The 25,933-nt window shown below is 38.7% G+C and overlaps 1 long non-coding RNA gene across 2 annotated transcripts in view; it reads left to right on the forward strand.

Moving 5' to 3' along the window:
- Positions 1-25,933, forward strand: part of LOC147913374 (uncharacterized) — a 79,250-nt gene that overhangs the window by 15,283 nt on the left and 38,034 nt on the right. Inside the window, exons 2-3 of one of the 2 annotated variants that reach the window (XR_015548884.1) lie at positions 549-630; positions 3,326-4,357. This is a non-coding gene — a long non-coding RNA (uncharacterized LOC147913374). Of the gene's footprint in view, positions 1-548; positions 631-3,325; positions 4,358-25,933 lie in introns of those variants that run through there. The other variant, XR_015548883.1, reaches the window with a different exon arrangement.

Here is a 25,933-nt window from a genome sequence, read left to right on the forward strand (position 1 = left end):
CCAATAGTGGCTCAGACAAGTAAGTTTATCTTTCTCACATGATAAGACATCTGGAGGTAGGTAGTTTCTGGCATGGGTCCAGTAACTCAACAGATCAAGTATCTCTGCTATTCTCATGGCCTTTTCTTCAGAGTCACATGATACCTGCTACAGACACAGCCATCAAATCTACTTTTAAGGCAGAGTGGGAGGAAGGATTTCCTGCTTTTTACTCCTTTTTATCAGGAAAACAGTATGTTTTCCTGAAGTCCCCCACTCACCATCTTAGCAGATTTCTGGTTAATTCATATGCACCAGAACTTGGTCACATGGTCACCCCAAGCTCCAAAGGAGGTTGGGAAATGAGCATTTGGTCTTTAAGCTTCTATAGTGGGAAGGGAGGAGGGGCTTGCGAATAGCCTTGGTGTAGCCAAAGTGCCTGTCTCATGTGGCAGAAAGCATATACAGATGGTATCTGATGTACAATTTTTTGACTTTACATTGGTGCAAAAGTGATACACAGTCAGTAGAAACTGTACTGCGAATTTTGAATTTTGATCTTTTCTCAGGCTACTGACATGCAGTATGATATTCATGATGCTGGGCAGTGCTAGTGAAATGCAGCTCCCAGCCAGCCGTGTGATCATGAAGGTAAGCAACTGATATGTTTACAACCATTCTGTCCCCAGACAGCCATGCTGTCACTTTCAGTACAGTCTTCAATAAATCACATGAGATATTCAACACTTCATTATAAAATAGCCTTAGTGTGAGGTGATTGTGCCCAACTGTAGGCTAATGTAAGTGTTCTGAGCACGCTTAAGGTAGGCTAGGCTAAGCCATGATGTTTGGTAGGTTAGGTGTATTAAATACATTTTGGACTTATGATATTTTCAACTTACAATGGGTTTATTAGGATGTAATCCCACCATGAGGTGAGGATGATAGACTAGCTCCATGGATTGAATTTGTCATGACCAACAATAACCTATACATTTATTCATTAAGGTTTGTTGGGTTCCTTACATGTACCAAGTATTGTGCTACGCACTTACGAGGCACCCTTGTAGGAATTATAAGGGTGAATGTGACAAAGTTGCCACCATCTTGGGGGTCAAATAGCTAGAAAATAAGTAAAGAAAATGTCACAAGTTCTAATAAATGCTATTAGGGAAATATAAATGAGATCCATGTTCTTATGTTGCTCATAGTTTAGTTGAGGCAACAGTTAATTAAAAAGATAATTACAGGTCCGTGAGAGGAGGGACTTCTGGCATGACAGCACGAACCACTCTTCAGAGAAACTGAGATACAGGGGTGACAGCTAAAGAGTATGGCATTTCTTTCTGATGTGATGAAAATGTTCTAATATTAACTGTGGTGAATGTTGAATATACCCATGAATATCCTAAAAACCATTGAATTGTACAATGTAAATGGGTGAATTGTATACTATGTGAATTATATCTGAATAAAGTTGTTTTTTTTAAAGAACACTCTTACACTTTTATCATGAAAACTGCCATTATAAAGTTATGCGATGGAAACACAGAGGAGAGGTACTCTGCCAGTTCAGTTCTTCTGGAAGCCAACTCTAAGATGGAATTAGAGTTGTAAGATATTTATTGGGAGAAATGTCTGAAAAGAGAAGAGGAGAGGGAGTAGGAGAAAGCAGAGAGAGCCTTCAGACCATGATGCAAGTCTGACACCTGTGAAAGAAAAGGAAAAAGAAAGAGGGATTAGATAGGAAGAGTCTCAGACTACAGTGCAGCTCTGAGAAAATATCAGCCAGGCTGAGATTAAGTGATATGCTGGTAAATATCTAGAACAAGACACTCGATACAAGTTATTAGGAAAGCAAGTCTAGCTTGAATTTACCTACAGGAAATAACATGGAAAGAATTCATTCTATGGGAAGTTTTAAAGCTTCTAAAAAGAATGTAATCCAACTGAGCAGGATGAGGCATATAAATACAGGTATGTGGAGATGGTATATAAAAATGACCAAGGATGCCTAAGGCCTAGAAAGTGAATTGTCTTTCTGGGCTTATTATAGAAGGTTAAACATCCATAACTCAACTGTGCCATGTTAGCTACATGACCTTGATTTTTATTCACCATTTCTGCGCTTCTCTTGACTTGCAAAATTAGAATGGTCATATAAAATTGTAAAAGAATCACAGAAAGTCAAAGAAGCAACACAGAGGCGAATGAGATAAGATACCTAGGAAGTCTAAAACTACTCCTAGGATGAAAAGTTAAAGGGCTAGAGACACAGGACCACTAAAACATTTCAAGTGTCAACAATTTGGACTTAATAGTAAGAACAAAGATGATTTAAGTAGAAGCTTTTTGAGAGAGATCATCAAGGAAGAGTTCTATGGGACACTTTAGAGGGATTTTCTAATCAGTCCTCAGGGTTCATCAAGAGGGACTCACTGGTTTCAGTGCTCCAACTCCCAAGGTTTTGTTTCCTGCCATAATGATTGTAGTGGGTGTGGCTGACCTCTCATGTATTGCTCTCCACACTCCCGTTATCATCAAAAAAAAAATATCTGGGGGCTGGCCCAGTGGCATAGTGGTTAAGCTCACATGCTTTGCTTCGGTGGCCTGGGGTTTGCAGGTTCGCATCCCGGGTGCGGACCTACGTACGGCTTATCAAGCCTTGCTGGGGCAGGAGTCCCACATATAAAGTAGAGCAAGTTGGGCACGGATGTTAGCTCAGGGATAATCTTCCTCACACACACACAAAAATCTGACAATCCTCTTCCTATGTCTGAGAAATCCTTTACTATATGAATCTTGTTAGGAGGCAAACTCTCCCTCTCATGATAGAAAGCTGAAAACATGGTGTATTAATTTACCCAGGTCTGTGGTGTGTGAGCTAGGGCCAGCCAACAGATTCCCTGCCTGGAATAGTGAGGCAAAGAAGCACAGACAATGGAGCTACAGACAATGACATCCTGGCTCCAGGGGAAGTAGAAGTAGTGGTGCTGGGATGCCCAAGGTCCAGGGTTGACAACAGCAGTGTCCTCTTCCTTTATCCTTACCTGAGTGTTTTAGCATCAAGTCTTGCCCCAGAACCTGGCCATTGAAGGAAGAGATCCTGGATCAGTGGCTTATAAACTTCAGTGTGTGTAAGAACCACTGGGGTTTCTGTTAAAACCCCAGATATCTAAGCCTCACTCCCAGAGATTCTTATTCAGTAGGTGTAGGGGAGGGGCCCCCAAATCTGTGTGTGTGTGTGTATATATATATATATATATTTTTTTTTTTTGCTAAGATTCACCCTGAGCTAACATCTGTTTCTAACCTTCCTCTTTTTTTTTTTTTTTGGTTGAGGAAGATTGGCCCTGAAGCTAACATCTGTGCCAATCTTCCTCTACTTTATATGTGGATTACCACCACAGTGTGGCTGACAAGTGGTGTAGGTCTGCGCCTGGGATCCGAACCCGTGAACATGGACCACCAAAGCGGAGCTTGCCGGACTTAACCACTACACCATGGAGCCAGCCCCAAATCTTATTTTTAATCATCATCCCAGGAGATGTTGATGCAGGTGGTCTGTCGAGGACAATTTGAAAAATATTTCCTAAAATGATCAACATGAATGATGCTGAAAGCAGTTAATCTGCAAGCAGATATTTAGAAGTCAGCACTCTACCTGTGTACTCACAAAGGAAATTAAGATGTAGAGAATCATAGAGTCTTAGCTGGGAATTATTCCAGGGACCCTCAGATCATAATCCAATGCTTTTGCTTATAAATCCAAATTCTCCTCATTTAATTTTACAAATCTTGTTGGACTTCTTTTCCTTGTGTAATGTAAGAAGCCTGAGATTGACCAGAGGTAGGTTGGTAAATCTTGTCTGATCTGGATTGTCAGTTTCTCTGACTCTTGGAAGCATTAATTATTGCTGCAATTCTCTTGCTTTATGTGAGAATCCTGGAGCACAGAGGGGAAGCCCAGCACTGAAGACAGGTTGCTATGCAAAGTTTAACTCTGCAAAAGCAAATGAAATTTGTAGCACTTAATGTCTTCCACTTGAGTTGCAGTCAACCAATATACTCATAAAACTCTGCCTCCTTCTGTAGAAGCAGATGGGAAAGAGACCTAGGTCATTTTTTTTTTCCTTTTTTAAGAATGAAAAATAGAATTTCATAATAAAAGATGCTTAGCCAATATTGAATGCAGCAAAATATGCTGAACGGTTGTTTCTGTGATTTAAAAGACTACAAACTGTCTCACAATATCTTTACTTGAAAATAATAATAATAAAAAACATCCTAAACCAGGTGGGAGAAATACTGCCTTTAGAGTAATGGAATGAAAACTACTTGAACACTTTTAATCCTTCAGAGCTCTAATATTTACAGATCTTGGGAGAAAACCAAGTAATTCTTGAAAATTCTTCCTTGATCAACATCTCTTTCTTCCTAAAGATAAATATGCTTATGTGCTTATTTTTGGTAGGACTCAACCTCCCAAATATAGTGAAGAAAAATAATATGCTTAAGGTCTCTTGGGATTTTGCCCATGTCTCCCTTGATTACTAGCCTCTCATCAATCTTTTTCTATGTGAGAACTGGCTATCAGAGAGACATCATCTGACATGTAGTACCAGTTAACTGTATGCATATCCGTACTCAATGTTTACTCAATTGATACTACATGAAAAAGTATGGCTTCCTCATGCTCCATCCTTATTCTATGACTAAAGCTACTCTTGGTGTAACCCTTGGGGAAACAGTAATGGTGAGCAACTACTGAACCTCCAGGATCTGGAATCTCACTATGAACTCCCTAATTCATTCCTGGCAATTTACAGGCAGTCCTGTTAAAGTGAGTGAGTGCTAGGTCTCTAAAATCAGTGGTAGTGTCCAGGCAAAATAGGGCTGTGCTTCCCTATAGATCAAAGAAGAAACACTTAACAGTGCTCAACTGCTGCCAAGGACACTTTCAGGGTAATATGACTAGAGTTTCCTGGTTGTCTTGCTGCGTAAGTCCTTAGTTTTCAAATTTGCCAGCTGGATTCTCTGGCCAGGATTTTAAACTAATTGTTCCGTGTTCTCCAGCAGATTCCTAATGAGCCTAGGAGATCTGAAACATGTGCACACACACGCACACGCACACACACACCATCTAACATTCAGAAAGTTTTGAGACTCTGTTATAGGTTGCATTGCGCTCCCCCTCCCCCATTTAAATGTTGAAATCCTGACACCCAGTACCTCAGAATGTGACCTTATTTGGAGATAGGGTCTTTACAGAAGTAATCCTATGTGACTGGTGTCCTTATAAAGAGGGGAAATTTAGAGACAGACGCACACAGGGAGAATGTCATGTGAAGATGAAGGCAGAGATCAGAATGATGCCTCAACAAGCCAAGGAACACCAAAGATTGCCAACCAACCGCCAGAATCCAGGAGAGAGGCATGGAAGAGATTGTTTCTCACAACCCTCAGAAGGACCCAATCCTGATGACACCTTGATCTCAGAGTTTTAGCCTCCAGAACTATGAGACAGTAAGTTTCTGTTGTTTAAGCCACTCAGTTTGTGGTACTTGTTTACGGCAGTCCTAGGAAATTACTGCAGACTCCATCCCACGTTAATTTCATCAAGATATAAGATTGTGTTATCTATTGGTTGTTTAGGTTGATAGACTACCACTCGGTGACATAGATCTTGGAAGGAAGAGGTTGTTGACTAAGATCTTTATCTCAGAAATCTGCAAAGTGTAGCTTATTCCTTTTTCTACTAACAGAGAGATGACAGGACCAAAATCAGAGTCAAGTCACAGGCAGATGTCAGTTTGCTGGTGTTTATGAGACTTCTTGATCAGTATCAGTAAAAATTCATTCAAACTCTACCACGTTCAGAGGATTGTGGTGAGTTGTAGAGATACCTGGAGGACAACGAGTTTGATTAAAACAGCACCTCTGTGGAAAAGGTAACTAACACAGCAAGGGGGAATTGACCAGTCTTCTTCAAACTCTGATGTGCATATGAATCACCTGGATCTTGTTAAAATTTAGATTGATTTAATAACAATTTACATTTATTTACTAGCAAGCTCCCAGCTAATGCTGTTGCTGCTGGTCCAGCTGGTCACACTTTAAGTAGCAAAGGCATGTGCCAAAAGAGAGCTCTGGCATCTCATAGCTGGCAACAATCTCTGAGAACTGAGTCAACTGGGGGTGATTTCATAGGCAGGACTTGCAGTGGGATTTCAAAGGAGGGTTGCTAGTAGAGAGCCTTGAGGGACTCAGTATTGCATATGGGGAAAATAGGAACCATGGCAGGTAATGCAGCAGTGGTTAGGGAGCAAGGAAACCAGCTTGGCTGGAGCAGTAAGTAGATAGAAGAAAGCAGCAGATAATAAAGATGGAAAGGTATATAAATTATGGAATTGTGAAGAATTAGAATTGGATGGATTCAGAATTTCAGTGCCCAGCTAAGAAGCTCAGACTCTGTCCTGTGGGAGCTAGGGAGCCACTGTACTCCTATACTATGCCTAGGGCTGATCCAGAATGTGGGGATGCACTTTAGATGGTTTATATCCGCTTAATTAGGTATGCCTAAAGGATACGTTTAGCAGAAATTGATATATCAATTTTATTGGTCCACGAGACTACTGCTAGTCATGTTTTATTGTTAAAAACAATAATAAGATAAAAATGGTAGTTAAATAATTCTCTCAGATTACTTAACATTGTGATTCATTCTGTTTACCACATGAAGATCTGTATTTCAAGAGAAATTTTGGAGGGTCTTGAGAGGATCCAGATAAAAAAAGGAAAGTAAAGATTCCCAACAGAACTTCTGAAATTAAGTTTTGGCAAACCCATAAGAGGGAGAATGAACCCATCCAAATTGGAAGACTTCAGATCAGGACATAGTCCTTTGCTCAGCAAGTCAGTTCTGTCTGATTCTTGAGTTTGGGTCTAATACAGGAGTCTAGGTAACCTGTGTGAGAATCCAGGCACTTTGAGACTGAGGCTCTGTCTTACTAATCCTTCTCCCCTCTTTACCCCCAAGAATCTTGCCCCTGAACTCCAAGTCTGCTGCTAGGGCCCTTCTACTTGCTGACAAACGATGCCAGTGAACACTTTCAGCATTTCTGAGCTGCTACAGATTGCCTATGCCTCAAATCTCTACTGTTGTTATCCACCTGCCACATTTTACCTGTTGGCAAACCAACCCAATGCAGACAACTTGCTTATCACCTCTCTGTCTCCTGTCTTTCTCTTTCTCTATTGTGTGTATGTGTGTATATATAAATCCCTTTTTAGAATCTAGTAAATCAATAATATATAAATGACCTTTTGGAGTATACGTTCTCTGTTGACTCTGTTTTCTTCCATTGCCTGAAAATATTTACCGAGTTCCCACTCTGAGTAAGGCTTTATAATAGGTGTTAAGGATATTTCCTAGATAAACACACTGCATTCAAGGATCTTACACTCTGGACATGAGATAAGACACATAATTAACTAACTGCAATAAAAGATACAAAGTGACAACTAGGAAGTTATAGATCAAGGGTTTATAGAGTTCAGAGGTGAGAAAAGGAAAAGGAAATTAATATTTATTGAGCATCCACTCTCAGGCAGGTATTGTTACCCAATTCTAACAGCCAATCTGGGATATGGTTATTATTTCCATGTTTACAGGTAAGAAAACTAAGATTGAGACCTGAGATTACATAAAGAGCAAGAAGTGGTTCTGAGCTTCAACTCAGGTGTGATTTCAAAACCCATGCCATTTCTACAATGTCATTGTAAGATAACTGAGGAGATTAGAGAAGTCTTCATTAAAGGTGTGGTGTTTAGCTGGCACACGAATATGGAAGTGGGCAGTGCCCCCAAGACAGCAGGAACATTAAGAGCAAAGGAATAGATGTGGGAAAGCATAAGGGGCACAAAGAAAGGTGATAGTGCTGTTTGGATTATGAGAAGTGGTTGAGGGTGAGGCTGGAAATGTTGGTTGCAATCCAATAGGGACAGAGCTCACATATCAGGCAAAATGATCACATCTTTATCCAAATTACAGTAAGGAGTCATGAAGGTTTTTGATTAGGGGAGGGATATATTAGGAGTCTTCAAGATCACTTGGCCAAACTATGTGGAATGGGTTCAAATATGGAGAGGATAGTATTTATTCTTGGAGATAATGAATCTATCTTTGGGAAGTAGGGTAGTTTAAGGTTTGTGAACAGCAGTACCACCACTGAGCAATTGTATGACTTTGGGCACATTTTATTACCTCTTTAAGCTTCAGTTTCTTCATTTGTAAAATGGGGGAAATATTATTACACACTTTGTAGAGTTTAAAGACAATTAAATGGGAACATATGCAAAGCATATGATTTAATGATTAACCATGGAATTTATTCAGGAGGCCTGATGCAGGAGAAAGGACACAGGATTTGTGTCAGACTATATGTGTTGAGTTCCATACTCAGCAATTACTAAGGTGACTAGGATAAGTCACTTATCCTCTCTAAACTCAAGCTTATTTTTTTTAATATAATGTGTATGACAATTATAATATACATTAAATAGGGCTATAATGAAAATCAAGTGAGACAATGCCTGTGAAAGCACTTTGAAACAGTAAAGCTCTATAAAAATACTAGTATTATTCTTAAACTATTTTCAAAGAGAAAGCTTCCCTATGGGCAGAAACTTGTGATAAATGCTTTAGAGATACAAACGGTCTTGTCAGGGGAATCGTTCATTTGATCTTCCTGATAACCCTGTGTAATAGGCAGGACAGGGACAATTAATTCTATTTTAAGAAGAGAAAAATGACTGCCTAAGCTCAGCCTCGCAGGAAGAGGCTGAGTCAGACTTTGAACTGAAGTCTCTTCATCCTGTGTGCCAGTTTCTTTCTACTATCTGTGGCTGACCTAACAACAGGCGCCTGCAGGCAACTGCAAATACGCTCCAAGCTTCCGGTGATGCCTTTTCATTCCAGTGCTAAATCACAGGTTAAAACACCACAGTTTCTAATAGACATTCTGTTACATGAACTACATTCTTGTCAGTACCTAATCATGGGCTGATATTAATAAAAACAAAAAATAAAAAATTAATAAAAATTTATCAGGTTCTATTATAATTTTAATAAAGCATCTTATCATCATATTTTATGAACAACTATATTAAATTGGGAAAACAATGTATCTATGTAATAAAAATTCAGACAATTGAGTAAAAATGTTATTCAATGAAAATTACGTTTCCTTCCCACCTTAAACCTCAGTCCTCTTTTCCAGAGATGATAACTGCTATTCTTATCTTTTGTAACCTTGCAGAAACTATTTGTGCATATTCAACCTTATATAGGTGCACATGTCCATTTCATGTTACACACAGAGCAGTATCGTGTTCTTTACTACTTATTTCTTCTTCTTTTTTTTTTTTTTTGGCAAAATAGTCATCAGTATTTCCTTCATTTTATTATGTTTCTATACATGCTAAATGTTGTCATTATAACAGTTACCTACATTTGCATAGCATGTAATATAAAGCCCTTTTGCATACATTTTATCTTCATGACAACCTTTAAGTAGGGAATATTGCCAGTTTGAAAATGAAAACCGTGAGCTTTGGGAGATATAATCTTTTTAGGTATGGGACAAAGAGTAACACCTGTGGAAGAAATGACCTTTATTATCACAACCAAAGATCGATTATCATTAGAATGTGGATTTTGTGGGAGTGAGGTGGGAGGTTATTGAGAGTTCCAAAACATATTCAACAGGAAAGAAAGATTTCTGGGCAGAAAGTTGAAAAAAGTAGAGAGTAGGACATAATATTTGAATGTGACAAATGCATTTTCTGCTAAAATCTCTGACGTGATAACAGGAAAGATGTTACAGCTTCAGTTTTCACTGTTTTGTTTTCTACAGGGAACTGCATATGTGTGTGTGTGTGTATTTCAATATATTGCCTGAGTGAGGGCAGCAAGTGACTGCATTGTCTCTGGTTATGAAGGAAGTAAAATGCTATTTGATGGCTGATGAGATACATATCAAGACCCTCTCACTTGAAATTATGTCAATATGAGTCTAGGGCCTGCTGGGGAGGGAGGTGTTAGGGTGAATATGAAATTTTTTATTTTTCTTTAGTGTTTCCTAAGCATTTCTTTCAGAGTTCTCCCAAAGGATGGGGCTAGTCCCAGCTTCTACAGGTCTTCTCACCCACAGCCGGGCCATCTGACCTCCACGAGTAGGTTTAGCCCTGCCAAAGGCTCTAGAATCAATCTGACCTGAAGCAGGAAGAATTTAAGATTTTCTGGTTAATAATTCTAGAACTTGGCGACTTGTTCTCGAGAACTACCTCTATCTTGCATGCTATCCTCATAGCCTATCCAGGGCCCAGACCTGCTCTTTCCAGAGCCTATAAAAGAAATATTATTCCCCCAAACTCTAGCCTCTTGCCTGGACCCTGCCTCTTGCCACCAGAACCAATTTCACTCATTCAAAAAACTTATACATACCTACTATGAGCCAGACTTTATTCTAGATGCTAAGGCTATATTAGAAAAAGAAAAAGAAACGGAATCCCTTTTCTCATGAATCCTGCCCAATACTAACCAAAAGGAATTATTCTAGTGGTAAGAATTCTAAGACATGAGTCAGGAGCAAGTAGTGCCAAGCCCTTAAGTCAGGGAGAGGACTTGAGTCAGGCCACTCTTTTGGTGACTGTGATGGCTAATTTTATGTATTAACTTGGCTGGGCCACAGGGTGCCCAGATATTTGATTAAGCATTATTCTGGATGTGTCTGTGAGGGTGTTTCTGAACAAGATGAACATTTGAATTAGTAGACTGAGAAAAGAAAATTGCGCTTTCCAACATGTGTGTGTCTCATCCAATTCATTGTAGGCCAATATAGAACAAAAAGGTAGAGTGAGAGACAATTTTCTCTCTCTGCTTGACTGCCTCTGAGCTGGGATATTGGTCTTCTCCTGCCCTTTGGACTTGTTCTTGGACTGGAACTTACACCATCAACTCCCCTAATTCTCAGCCCTTTGGACTTGGGCTAGAACTATGCCATCAACTCTTCTAGGTCTCCAGCTTGCCAATTGCAGATCTTGGGACTTTTCAGCATCTATAATACATGATCCAATTTGTTATATATATATATATATATATATATATATAGTGTATATATAGTATGATAAATAAATGGGAAGCAATAGCATATATTGGAGCGTATGAGGAAGACATTTGGTGTAAAACGAATTCGGTCTGACCTTGTTTATCCAAAAGGGACCTGTGGCCTCTGAACTTTCATTGTATATCTTCTTTAAGCAATTAACATATCCCAAACACAAAAACATATGCCCTTAAGATGTGGATGCAACTTCCCCCACCTTGGCATTTCCTTAGGATAAGCATTTATCCCTAGGCTAGGATTTGATTGCTGCACTCATCCTGTGACCACCCAACTCAAGACAACAGACTTGCCACCAGCCACACCCATGGAGACAGCAGACATGCTACCCTCTGTGTCCATCAATCACTGTGCTGACAGGGCAATCTGGCAGGGCGATCTTGTGACTATTGTAAAAGGGACATTACAATCATCTGTGATACATGCTCTTTGACAGTGTATAACTGCTCTGTACACCCCACTTCTTTGGTGGCCTTCCTTCCTTGCGGAAGAAAGGCCCCAGGCTATGTGGTCCTCAAAATTTGGCTCATAATAAACTCACCCCAATTTTGATTTATAGATTGATTATGGATTATTTGCATCAACAAATATATATATACTACTGGTTCTGTTTCTATGAAGAACCCAGAATAATACAGATTTTGGTACCAGAAGTGGTTATAGGGGAACAGAACTTTAAGGATGAGTTTTCTGAATTGTTTCTGGAATTTCTGGAATTGGCTGTCTAATCTGATTAGATTTGAAAATGCTAATGATTCTTTTTCTAGTAGTAAAGAGAGCACAGATAGTCCATGGCATGATCTGGCAGTAGAGATACTCAAATATCTCCATTGTATACTTACTCCTAATCACCCACTTATAAGAAGCAAGGAGCTAGGTGACTATTTATATGACACTTTCAAAAATTTTTGGAAAACTAATGACTATAATGAGGTTGGCTGGTTGCTTCTAATATTGCTGGACAAAGTAGGGAAAGAAAAAGATGAGCCCCGGGATTTGGATTCCTAGCTCAAGCACTGTGGTAATGACCTGAAAGTTCTATGTGTGCCCTAAAGGAAACCCTTATCTCCTGTAGTTGCAGGGCTGAGGTTCCTGAAAATCAAATGTAGAATTTCTTCCTATGACTGGCTGTATTACAACACAACTTGAAACCTTAGCCTTGCAGGGCATCTACTGTTAAAGTGAGGGCATTGACTGGAACAATTTCCAGGTATGACAATGCTGATTATCCACAGAAATACATACCTCTCTTTGCTTGTCAACCTATAACTAGACCCAGCAGGCCCCTAAAGGTGAGGTACAAAGTGTGACCCATGAGAAGGTATGGACCATTCCAAAAGAACTACTTGAGTTTTCTAATATATAAAGACAGATAGCCAGAGAATATGTGTGGGAATGGATACTGAGGATGTGGGATAATGATGGAAGGAATGTAAAGTTTGATCAGGCCAAATTTGTTGATATGGGATAACTAAGCAAAGATTCTGTATTTAATGTTGCAGCTCAGGGAGTAAAGAAAGGCTTTAACAGTTTGCTTGTTGGTTGGCCAAATTAAGACAAAATGTGGCCAACTCAAATGCATTAAAAAAGATAGACTTCCTTTGATTTAAAGTAGAGGAAGGGATTCAAAGGCTTAAGGAGATTGGAATGTTAGAGTGGATTTGTCATTTAAAACATACTCACTCACACATATAAGGAAAGCTAATCTTTGACAAAGGAGCCAAGAACATACAATGGAGAAAAGAACATCACTTCAATCAATGATGTTAGGAAAACTGGACAGCCACGTGCAAAAGAATGAAAGTAGATCATTATCTTACAGCATACACAAAAATTAACTAACAATGATTAAATATAAGACCTGAAACCATAAAACTCTTAGAAGAAAATATAGGCTATACACTCCTTGACATTGGTCTTCAAATACCATGTTTACTGAGGCAAGGGAAACAAAAGAAAAAATAAACAAATACGACTACATCAAACTAAAAACCTTCTGCACAGCAAAGGAAACCATCAACAAAACAAAAAAGAGCCCACCAACTGGGAGAAAATATTTGCAAATCATAAATCGAACAAGGGATTAATTTCCAAAATATATAAAGAACACATTCAACTTAATACCAAAATCAAGAACAATCCGATCCAAAAATGGGAAGAGTATACGAACAGACACTTTTCCAAAGAAGACAGACAGATGGCCAACAGGCAAATGTAAAGATATTCAACATCATTAATTATTAGGGAAATGCAAATCAAAACTACAATGAGATATCACCTCACGCCCGTCAGAATGGCTATAATTAACAACACAAGAAATAACAAGCGTTGAAGAGGATGTAGAGAAAAGGAAACCCTCATACACTGCTGGTGGGAATGAAAACTGGTGCAGCCACTATGGAAATCACTATGGAGATTTCTCAAAAAATTAAAAATAGAAATTCCATATGATCCAGCTATTCCACTACTGGGTATTTATCCAAAGAACATGAAATCAACAATTCAAAGAGATTTATGCATCCCTGTGTTCACTGCAGCATTATACACAATAGCCAAGATGTGGAAGCAACCCAAGTGCCCATCAATGTATGAATGGATAAGGAAGATGTGGAATATATATATATATATGGTGGAATACTACTTAGCCGTAAAGAAGACAAAATCATGCCATTTGCAACAACATGGATGGACCTTGATGGTATTATGCTAAGCGAAATAAGTCAGACGGAGAAAGACAAATACCACGTTATTTCACTTAGATGTGGAAGATAAACAAACGCATAGATAAGGAGAATAGATTAGTGGTTACCAGAGGAGAAGAGGGTCGAGGAAGGTGAAAGGGGTAAAGGGGCACATATGTATGGTGATGGATAAAAACTAGACTGTTGGTGGAGAACATGATGCAGTCTATACAGAAACTGAAATATAATAATGTACACCTGAAATTTACACAATGTTATAAACAATATGACCTCAATGAAATAATAAAAAAGCAAAACAAAACAAAATCTACTCACTTACACTGAGAGAGTCCAAAATACATATATTTCACTACTACTGTGAGAAATAAATTTGTGAGGGGAGCCCTGGCATCCTTGAAGAGCTCTATGATCACTCTTCTTTGTAGACCAAAACTTTCCATGGGAACTGTAGTCACTAAATTGACAAACCTAAATGCAATGGAAGTAATTGGATCCCAGGGTGGTAGGGCCCAAGTGGTGGTAGTTAACTGCTACAGGCAAGGTGGGCAGTGGGCATGGTTACCATAATGGACACCAGAGTCAAAGCAGCAATAAGAATAGCCTGACTCATGCAGGCCTATGGTGTTGGTTAGTTGATCTTGGTGTTCCTAGAATGGAAATAGATAGAAAGCCTGCTAAATTCTTACTTGATCTGAATAGGCAGAAAAGTTCAAGTAAAGAGAAGTCTGACTTGAATCGTAAAAGCAGAATCACAGTCCCTCAATCAGTTTCCAGTCTTGAGAGTTTACAGAACCAGAATGCCTTGAATAAAGGGAAGTCAGGTCTCTTTGAGGAACGACTCCAGTATATGGCCAGAAATTTATAGTGTCAGTCTTTCTCTAAGCATTCCCTAAGAGACCTACAGCCTTTTCCCAAGGTAACTATGCATTGGAAAAAAGGAAATAATCAGAACTTTTGGGAACAATTCCTCACTGGTTCTGAACTGACACTAATTCCAGGAGACCCAAAACATCATTGTGGTCCTCCAGTCAGGGTATGGTCATACGTAGGTTGGGTGATCAATGGAGTTTTAGTTTAGGTCCATCTCACAGTGGATGCAGTGGATCCCCAAATCAATTCTGTGGTTGTTTTCCCAGTTCCACTATGCATAATTGGAATAGATATACTCAGCAATTGGCAGAACCCCCTCATTAGTTCCTGACCTATGGAGTGAGGGCTATTATGGTAGAAAAGGCCAAACAGAAGCCACTAGAACTGCCTCTACCTAGGAAAATAGTAAACCAAAAGCAATACTGCATACTTGGAGAAATTGCAGAGTAAGGCCACCATCAAGGACTTGAAGGATACAGGGATGGTGATTTCCACCACATCCCCATTCAACTCTTCTATTTGGCCTATGCAGAAGAAGATGGATCTTGGAGAATAAAAGTGGATTATTGTAAGCTTAACCAGCTGGTGACTCCAATTGCAGCTATTGTACCAGATATGATTTCATTTCGTGAGCAAATTAACACATTCCCAGGTACCTAGTATGCAACTATTGATCTATAAAATGTACTTTCCTCCATTTCTGTCATTACGGACCACTAGAAGCCACTAGAAGCCACTGTCACTAGAATCAGTTTTATGTTATGTAGCAAGGCCCCAAATATACCTTCACTGTTCTACTTGAGAAATATATCAACTCTCCAGCCCTATGTCACAATTCAGTTTGCAGGAATCTTGATCACCTTTCCCTTCCACAAAATATCACATTGTTCCATTGCATTGATGACATTATGCTGATTGGACCTTGTGAGCAAGAAGGAGCAACTACTCTAGACTTATTGGTAAGACATTTGCACGTCAGAGAGTGTGAAATAAATCTGGCAAAAATTTAGGGACCTGTGATCACGGTGAAATTTTTAGAGGTTCAGTGGTATGGCAAATGCTGAGATATACCTTCTAAGTGAAGGATAAGTTGTTGCATCTGGCCCCTCATACCACCAAAAAGAGGCACAACACCTAGAGGGCTCCATTGGATTTTGGAGGCAATAATATTCCTCATTTGGGTGTGTCTCTTTGATCCATATACTGAATGATCTGAAAAGGTGCTTGTTCTGAGTGGTGCCTAGAACAAGAGAAGGCTCTGCAACAGATCCAGGCTGCCATGCAAGCTGCCCTATCTCTTGGGCCATATGATCCAGTAGATCCAATAGTGCTTGAAGTGTTTGTAGCCTTTGGCAGGCCCGTATAGGTGAATCACAGCACAGGCTCTTAGAATTTTAGAGCAGAATGCTGCCATCCTCTAGGGACAACTATCAGCTCAGAAAAACTACTTAGAAAAACATCTCTTGGCCTGCTACTGGGCCCTAAGGGAAATTGAACACTTAATCATAGATGATCAAGTTACCATGTGACCTGAGCTATCTATCATGAACTGGGTGTTACCTGACCCACCCATAAAGTTGAGTGTGTACTACAGCAGCAGCAGCAGCAGCACTCCATCATCCAGTGGAAGTGATATATATGTGACTGGGCCTGAACAGGCCCTGAAGTCACAAGTAATTTTCATGAAGAAGTGTCTTGTGTTCATGGTCCCCACTCCTGCTGCTGTACCTTCTCTTTCCCAGGCTGCACCAATGGCCTCATGGGGAGTTCCCTATGATCAGTTGACAGATGAAGAGAAGACTCAGGCCTGGTTGTCAGATAACAACTCAAAAACGTGGATGGATGCAGCTCTACAGACCCTCTCTTCACAGACAGTGGTGAAGGAAATCCTCCCAGTGGGCAGAACTTCGATCAGTGGACCAAGTCGTTCACTTGCTTGGAAGGAGAAATGGCCAGATGTATGATTAGTTACAGGTTCATGGGCTGTGATCAATGGCTTGGCTGAGTGGTCAGATAATTTGAAAGAATATAACTAGAAAACTGGTGACAAGAAGGTCTGGGGAAGAGGTATGTGCATAGGCCTTTTCTGAAAGAGTGAAAAACTTAAAGATATTTTTGTCCCATGTGAATGCTTACCAAAGAGTGGCCTCAGCAGAGGAGGATTTCAATAATCAAGTGGATTGGGTGACCCATTCTGCAGATACCAGTCAGCCTTTTCCCAGTCACCCATGTCATTGTCCAATGGGCTCACGAACAAAGTGGCCATGGTGGCAGGGGTGGAGTTTATGTATGGGTTCAACAACATAGACTTCCACTCACTAAGGCTGACCTGGCTATGGCGAGTATTGAGTGCCTAATGTGCCAGCAGCAGAGACCAACACTTGAGTTCCCAATGTATGATCAGCCAGCTACTTGGTGGCAGGTTGATTGCATTGGACTGCTACCATCATGGAAGGGGCAGCATTTTGTTCTTACTGGAATAGAAACCTATTCTGCATATGAATTTGCCTTCCCTGCACACAATACTTTTGTTAAAACTACTATCTGTTAACTTACAAAGTTCTTCATCCACCATCATGATATTCCACAGAGCATTGCTTCTGAACGAGAAATTCCACAGCAAAAAAAGCATGTCAGTGGGCCCATACTTATGAAATTTACTGGTCTTGCCATGTTCCCTGCCATTCTGATGAGGTGGCTTGATAAAATGGTAGCAAGGGCTTTTGAAGATTCAGGGCTGTGCAAAGTTCTCTGGAATGCTGTATATTCTCTGAATCAGTGTCCATCACATGGTGCTTTTACTGACATAGCCAAGATTCACGAGTCCAGGAATTAAAGGGTGGAAATGGCAGTGGCATCACTCACTATTACCTTTGGTGATACAGTAGCAAAATTTTTAGTTCCTGTTCCCACAGCCTTAGGCTATGCTGGCCTTGAGGTCTTAGCCCTAAAGGGGGAAATTCTTCCATCAGGAGATACAATGATTGCTTTGAACTGTAAGTTAAAACTGCTATCTGAATACGTTGGACTCATGCCTCTGAATCAATAGGCAAAGAAGAAGGTTGTAGTACTGGGTAGAGTAATTGACCTTGATTTCCAAGGGAAAAGTGGCCTGATACTCCACAATAGAGATAAAGAGAAGTATGTCTGGAATACAGGAGATTCCTTAGGGCTTCTCTTAGCATTACCATGCTCTGTGATGAAGGTCAATGGGAAACTACAACAATCCAATCCAGGCAAGACTACTAGTGGTCCAGACCCTTCAGGAATGAAGGTTTGGTTACACCATAGGTAAAGAGCCACAACAAGCTGAGATGTTTGCTTAGGGCAAAGAGAAAACAGAATGGAGAGTAAAAGAAGGTAGTTATAAATATCCATTGTGACCATGTGACCAGTTATAGAAATGAGAACTGTATTTGTCATAAATAGTCCTCATTTTGTTGTGAATATGTGTATGTGTATACATATATATATTAGGCAAATATATTTGTTTTCTTCCTTCTCTTATTCTCTTATCATGTTGACAAATGTATTGACTTTATATCATGGTATTTAATCATTGTTAGTTTTACATCATAGTTTTTAAGTAATGGGATGTTAAGGAGAAGAGTAAACATCACTTGAGTACTTTACCTTCCTTTCTGGGAAAGGTATTAGTGCATTTTATTTTGCATGCAGGATATTTTTATCATGTTAGGTGGAATTATGACTTTTTTATTGTCATTATTTAGGATTAAGTATGGTTCATGGAGATATGTATGGGTGCCAAGTTGACAAGAGGTGGACTCGTGATGGTTAATTTTATGTGTCAACTTGACTGCATCATGGGGTGCCCAGATATTTGGCTAAATATTATTATGGATGTTTCCATGAGGGTGTTTTTAGATGAGATTAACATTTGAATTGGTAGACTGGGAAAAGCAGATTGCTCTCCCCAATGCGGGTAGGTTTCATTCAATCTGTTGAAGGCCTGAATAAAACAAAATGGCAGATTGAGAGAATTTTTCTCTTTCTGCCTGACTTTCAGCTACAACATCACTCTTCTCCTGCTTTTGAACTCAGACTAATATTTACACCATTGGCTATCCTTGTTCTCAGGTCGTCAGATTCAGACTGGAGCTATACCATCAGGTCCCCTAGATCTCCAGCTTGCTGACTGCAGAATTGCCTCCATAATCATATGAGCCAATGTCTCATAATAAATCTCTTGAGCTCTATATCTATCTTACCTAAATCCATATCTGTATCTATCTATATCTATATCATCTCTTATTTGTTCAATTTCTCTGGAGAACTCAGATTAATTCAATGACTTTCAAATCATTGTAGGGAGCAAGTCACCAACTCTGTTTCTGTATAACATTTAGGAAGTCATTTTTAGATTTTATTGTGTCTCAGTTTGTTTAATAATCTGGTGAAACTATAGGCCTGTTCCTTAGAATAACAACCATAGATATATTGATAATTATCCATAGAATCTTAGGACCCATAGACTCCAGATTAAAGATCCTCAGTTTAGAGCTGGCTAATACCTGTTGCACACTTGTCAGCTTTGTTTGGAAAACCAGAAAATAGAGAAGAAAGTGTCTTGAGGAGCATTCTGCACCACTCGTGTGTTCTTGCACCAGCCAATATTGTTATTGTCACGTCAGATATGCTTTATGGAGGTCTAATCAAATGCAAATATTTAGCCTCAATTAAGATATTATTCCATACATCTGGCTTATAATTAATTTTCACATATTCTTCTGTATGGACATTACTCCAAATATGGCATAATTATAGGAGAAGGAAATGAAACAGAAGTTAAGTCCCTTTCTGAATTTTTGTCTCACCCCTCCTTAGGAGAGCCCTACCAAGGCTGGACATATGTTTCCCCCTTTGACATTGACAAGGACACATTCTAGATTGGGACATTGCTTGTTGGATCTTGCTCTTAAACAGACTCTTTCTCTTCGTCTGTTCCTTCTTATGAATTTCAAGAGATGACAATAAATATGTACTGCAGCATTCATAGTTTTGAAAATAATAAGAAACAATGAGCTGCAGGTGTCAGATGTTTGGCTACCAAAAATTTTGCCAATGGTGGAAATGCAGTAGAAATAAATCATTTCAAGTTGTTTCTAGAAAGCCCTCCATAAATGCTCATATTAGCCATGAAAAGGATGTCATACTAATTCAGTGATACCTAGGCTGAGATATTTGGTAAGGACAAATATCTCTATGGCTTTAATTCTGTGATAGAGTATTTTATGCAACTTGATGGAGCATAAGGTGGTCATGTGGCTCTTTTTTTTAAGTGATTATAAACATGGCTTTAGGGTTACACAACTTTTCACACCAGAGCATCAAATTTTTAACTACTTCTAACGTCATGCTGAGAAGTAGTTTATCAGAGTGCCAAGAGCAAAGTAGACATTTTTTGAGATTAGCATATATAATTTTTGATCGAAAAAATATGATATTGGATGTTCTGTTTATGGGTGTGTTGGAGAAAGGAGGGAAAGTTGATTAAACTAAAGACATGAGTCCCTAGGAGCAATTCTTTCTGGTACACACTAAAAATGGAGGCTTAGTTGTCAACATGGAATGTTGGTCCTGCCCTAATATTGCACACCTTACTGTGCAATTGTGCTTAGAGTCATCATGGTAGGGTCACAGTGAGAGGGAGAGAATTGACATCCAGAGACCTGTGAATCTCTAGGCACTTGACAAGGATGATCATTTTCTTAATTAAGATAAATCAGACCACATTAATATCACTTTTTCAAATATTATGCTGGAATTAACTCATAAGGAGATTGAAGCTGTCAAAATATAGAAGAAAGGGGTGGAATTTACATCTTTGCCAGACATTTTTATTCAGAATAGGCCCTTTGTAGAGTATGTCTGAGATTAAAACTTCCTATGCTTCTATTGCAAATATGGTTAAGAAAATTTCCTAAGGGATTCTTTGAAAAACAGAAAAAAATATAAAACATAACACTCAAAATGAAATTTCACAAGCAATCTGCCCAGATGTTGGCTGACTTAGGGCTGTGATATTATTTCAAGTCTGTTTACACCACTCCCTTCACAATATTTGAAGGGACATGAAGGACATTTAAAATTACTATTTGAGAACAACATTTTAAGGTGATCATTCTCATTTGAGAAGCTTAGCTTTCCTAGATGAAAATTATTTATTCATGTAAGTTTATATATAGAAGAACTGAAAAGTGACTGAGGTATATTTCCTAAAGAATCACCTTCACAGCAGCTACTTCCACAATGAGCGAATGGTTTATGATAATTAGCCCAAAAGAAAAGCTTAAAATCTTATTGATTAAAGATAGTGCCGTTTATTTGTTCTAGGACACATATTCCTCTAAAGTTATCATTCAGAAGCATCTGGGCCAAATCCAATGTCTAAAATGGAAGGTTGATGAGTGAAAATGCAACTCTCTAAGTGAAGTATTTTGAAAATATCTTACCTGACTGATGCAAGTAAACAATAGACCCTCAGAGCCTTTGTTAGATCACAGGCTAAGTTTAGTAATACAGTGGCTTAATTAAGGGGGAAGCTTATTTCTTTTTCAAATAACAGACAAGTGATCCAGAGAGCTACATCATATTCAACACATAACTTCATCTCTGGAACTATGACAGCTGCTCATGTTATAGCAATATATTGGGTAGCTGAAAGAGGAAAAAACAGAACATAAAGGACAGATTTCCTTAAAAATGCAAGGCAGAAATAGCCCATATCACTTACATTCACATCCCATTGACCAGAACTTAATCACATAGCCACATCCAGCTGCAAGGGACATTGGGAAATGTGGTCTCCAGCTGAGTGGCTTTGAGACCTACTAAAATTATAGGAAAAAGTTACAAATGCTGGATGAAAACCCACAATATATTCTTAATTTGCACAGGTACTATGAACTCAAAACTAGAGTAGTAATTCTGTGAACTAATGCTGCAAATGCCCTTGGGGAAGAGAGGTGTACAAGGTAGGTGTTAGTTTTGATAACAAAGTGCTTGGAATTTAATGCATGTGTGGACCTAGAGATCCATTGGAAATAAGTACCACATTTAGAGCTAGAACATTGAAAGGGCTTCAAATTAAGCAAAAGCACAGATTAGAAAAAATGTATTTTTTCATTAGTAAAGCAAGATGACAATAAAGCTTGTTTGGGCTCTGGTTGGAAAAAAAAGGATACTCTCAGAATTTGCATCATCAGACTATACCTCCTACGAGTTTGGGGTTTAAACTTACACTACCAGAAATTCAAAGCCAAGAATTTAACATATAAAGAGCTTTAATATCTCTAATAACACTGAAGATCCTAAAATTTAAGTAAACAAAAATTCACCCTGGAATGAAGTTTCTCTAACCCAGGCCACAATGAATTCCCACAGAAAATGTGAGCACTACTAAAGATAGACTGGAAATAAAAATTACAAATCACATAAGGAATCAATCTACCATAAATAAGAGTTAGAAAACAGCAAATGGCAAGATTAGAGCCCAAGAGCTTGATATGATTAATAATATTGTGAAAGAGAACTTAAAGTGATATGATCTAAATGATTATAGATATAAAATTAAAACCCTAAGCCAAAAATAATATCCTATGGAAAGAAAGATTTGATGAAAACTGAAATGAAAATTTCTAGATAAAATTTCTAGAAATAGGAATAAAGATACTACAATAAAGATTAGTTAAACGGGGGCCGGCCCAGTGGTGTAGTGGTTAAGTGCGCATGCTCCAGTGCGGCGGCCCAGAGTTCGGATCCCAGGTGTGCCCCCACGCACTGCTTGTCAAGCCATGCTGTGGTGGTGTCCCATATAAAGAAGAGGAAGATGGGCATGGATGTTATCCCGGGGCCAATCTTCCTTAACAAAATAGGAGGATTGGCGACAGACGTTACCTCAGGGCTGATCTTCCTCACAAGAAAAAAAGAAAGAAGAAAGAAAAGATTGGTTAAGCAGCAGAAGAACACAACTGAAGGAAAAATTAGAGAACTAACAGTTTTAAGGAAATTAAATAGAAGGCAGCAGAGAGAAATTAATGAATTGGAAATAGAGAGAAGAAAGTCATGCATGGGTAGAATAAGAAGAGCTAATAAACACGTAATAAGAGTTCTAGAAGAAAATAAGATAGAAAAAAAAGGAGAATGAGAAGAGGTAATGGCTATTAATAATTTAGAATTAATGAAAGGCATGAATTCTCAGATTGACAACAAATACTAAGCAGGATTAAAAAAGGTTATATTTAGACATATTGTATTAAAACTGAAGAATGTCAAAGACAAAAAATATGCTAAAATCAAATAGAAAAGATGGATTATCCATGATTAACAGATCTTTCAAAAAGGGAGAAGGGAAGGCAGAAAAGATAAATAGGAAAGATGAGAATATACATGATCAATAAATCCTTCAAAAACATAGAGAGGCAGGTCCACAATATGGCAGCGTAATACGTTCTTTCTTTTAATCCTTTTTGTAACCAATGAATTGGACTTCTGTACACAAACAAAGGTGCCTTTGTTTTGGTACCTAGAAAGGAGTCTTGCCCACCAGTGCAGCCAGAAAGAGACATAAAAATCTCCATATGGGCTGCAGAACCAGAAGAGCCAGTGAAACTGCTTAGACCCCTCTCCTCACTTTGAGGCAAAAATTAGGTGAGTGCTGATCCAGGCAGGCACTCCTATGAGAGAGAACTTGCAGAAGTCTAGCCTTCCTGAAGGAAGACTCCGGCACACAATTGAAGAAGAAAAGACAAATAAGAGTTTGGTTGCAGCAGAGATAGTAAGATAAACTTTCCCAGCAATGCCCCACCCCTAAGGAAACACTGTACAGGACTGACTTCACTAGTGGTGGTGAACTGCCCCATGAGGGAAAAAGAAAGCAGTGGATGAGTGCCCAACTACCCCAACTGGGTGGGACACAGATGGAGAAACCCATTTCTCTTCACCTGCACCTGGATTACTAGGTAGGAGCTCTATGACTGAGGAGTTGGAGGATATTGTAAAAGAGGCAGATAAGAATTTGAAATGGCATTAAAGGGAGCGTGCTCAAAAAGAAATCCACCCATGAGTCTCTGGGAGTACGACCCCTGGGCATCTCCCTACTTGGTCTGTGGGCACCCCCAATGCACTGAGTGCTAAACCCACACCTCCTCCAACTTTTATGCCCACTCCTTGTGTAAGCTCCTAAGTGCATCCATGAGAGAACGTTCTGGTAGACAAGGAGTGTGCTCAGAAAAGAGGCCATGGACAGTGGGCAAGGGGAAAACCACAAACTTGAGCTAAGCACCACCTTCTGGAAAACAAAAGGTTTTTAATAGTCAGCCTGGTGAATTATAAGAACCAGAGAAGACATAAAAGCTTAAAAATCTGGCCACAAGAGGGAATAAGAAGAGTAGAGCAGGTACATCTTCAAAAATATAGAAGAAAAACTCAAATAATAGCAATAATCAACAACAATCAAAGATTATCTAAAAACAAATGAAAATGGATGCACAACACACCAAACCTATGGGATGCTGCAAAAGCAGTTCTGAGTATAAAGCTTATAGTGATAAATGCATACATTAAGAATTTAGATGGGCCGGCCCAGTGGCATAGAGGTTAAGTTCGCATGCTCTGCTTCAGTGGCCCAGGGTCCACAGGTTCAGATCAAGCCATGTTGTGGCAGTGTCCCATATAAAGTAGAGGAAGATGGGCACAGATGTTAGCCCAGGGTCAGTACTCCTCAGCAATAAAAGGAGGATTTGCAAGGGATGTTAGCTCAGGGCTAATCTTCCTCACAAAACAAAAAAAGAAAAGAATTTAGAAAGATATCAAATAAACAACCTAAATTTATATCCAAAGTAACAAGAAAAGGGAGAGCAAATTAAGCCCAAAGTTAGCAGAAGAAAGAAAATAATTAATATCAGAGTGAAAATAAGTGAAATAGATACCTGAAAAACAATAGAAAAGAGCAATAAAATGAAGACTTGATTATTCAAAAAGATAAACAAAATTGACAAACCTTTAGTGAGACTAAGAAAAAAGAGAGAAGACTCAAATAAAATCAGAAAGAGGAGCTATTACAACTGACACTGCAGAGATACAGAGAATTATGAGACTACTGTGGACAATTATATACCAACAAATTAGATAACCTAGAATAAATGGATAATTTCCTAGAATCATATAACCTAATGAGACTCAATCAAGAAGAAATGAAAAGTATGAAGAAATCAATAATAAGTAAGGAGCTTAAATCAGTAATCAAAAACCTCCCAATACAGAAAAGTCCAGGACCACATGGCCTCACTGGTAAATTCTACAAACATTTAAAGAAGAATTAACAACAATCCTCAAACTCTTCCCAAAAATTGAAGAGAAGAGAGAACACTTCCAAATTCACTCTATGAGGCCAGGGTTATCCTGATATTAAAGCCAGATAAGAAAACTGCAAGAAAAGAAAACTACAGACCAATATCCTTGACAACATAGAAGCAAACATTCTCAACACTGTTTAAAATGCAAGGTATTAGCAAACTGTATCAAGAATTCATTGAAAGGATTATATACCATGACCAAGTGGGATTTATCCCCGGGATAGAAGATTGGTTTAACATACACAAAACAATCAATGTGATACACCACATTAATAGAATGAAGAATAAAAACCATTTGATCATCTCAATGGATGCAAAAAAAAGGCATTTGACAAAATATAACATCATTTTATGAAAATAACCTTCAACAAACTGGGTATAGAAGGAACATAACTCAATATAATAAAGGCCATATGCTACAAATTCACAGCTAACATTACACAACAGGGAAAAATTGAAAGCTTTTCCACTAAGATGAGAAACAAGACAAGAATGCCCACTTATTGTAAGAACCAGATTTATTTAACATAGTTAACATAGTTCTGGAATCCCCAGCTAGAATAATCAGGCAAAACAAAGAAATAAAAGGCATCCATATTAGAAAGGAAGAATTAAAATTTTTATTATTTGCAGACAATATAATCTTATATATTGAAAATCCCAAAGATTCAACTGAAAAACTGTTAGATCTAATAAAAGAATTTAGTAAATGCAGGCTGTAAAATCAATAGACAGAAATCAGTTGCATTTCTATACACTAACAATGAAACATTTGAAAAAGAATTAAAGAAAGCTATCCCATTCATAACAGCATCAAAAA

The sequence above is a fragment of the Ceratotherium simum genome, chromosome 28 (genome assembly GCF_057802395.1).
Source record: "Ceratotherium simum simum isolate JZ-2026a chromosome 28, ASM5780239v1, whole genome shotgun sequence".
NCBI lineage: Eukaryota > Metazoa > Chordata > Mammalia > Perissodactyla > Rhinocerotidae > Ceratotherium > Ceratotherium simum.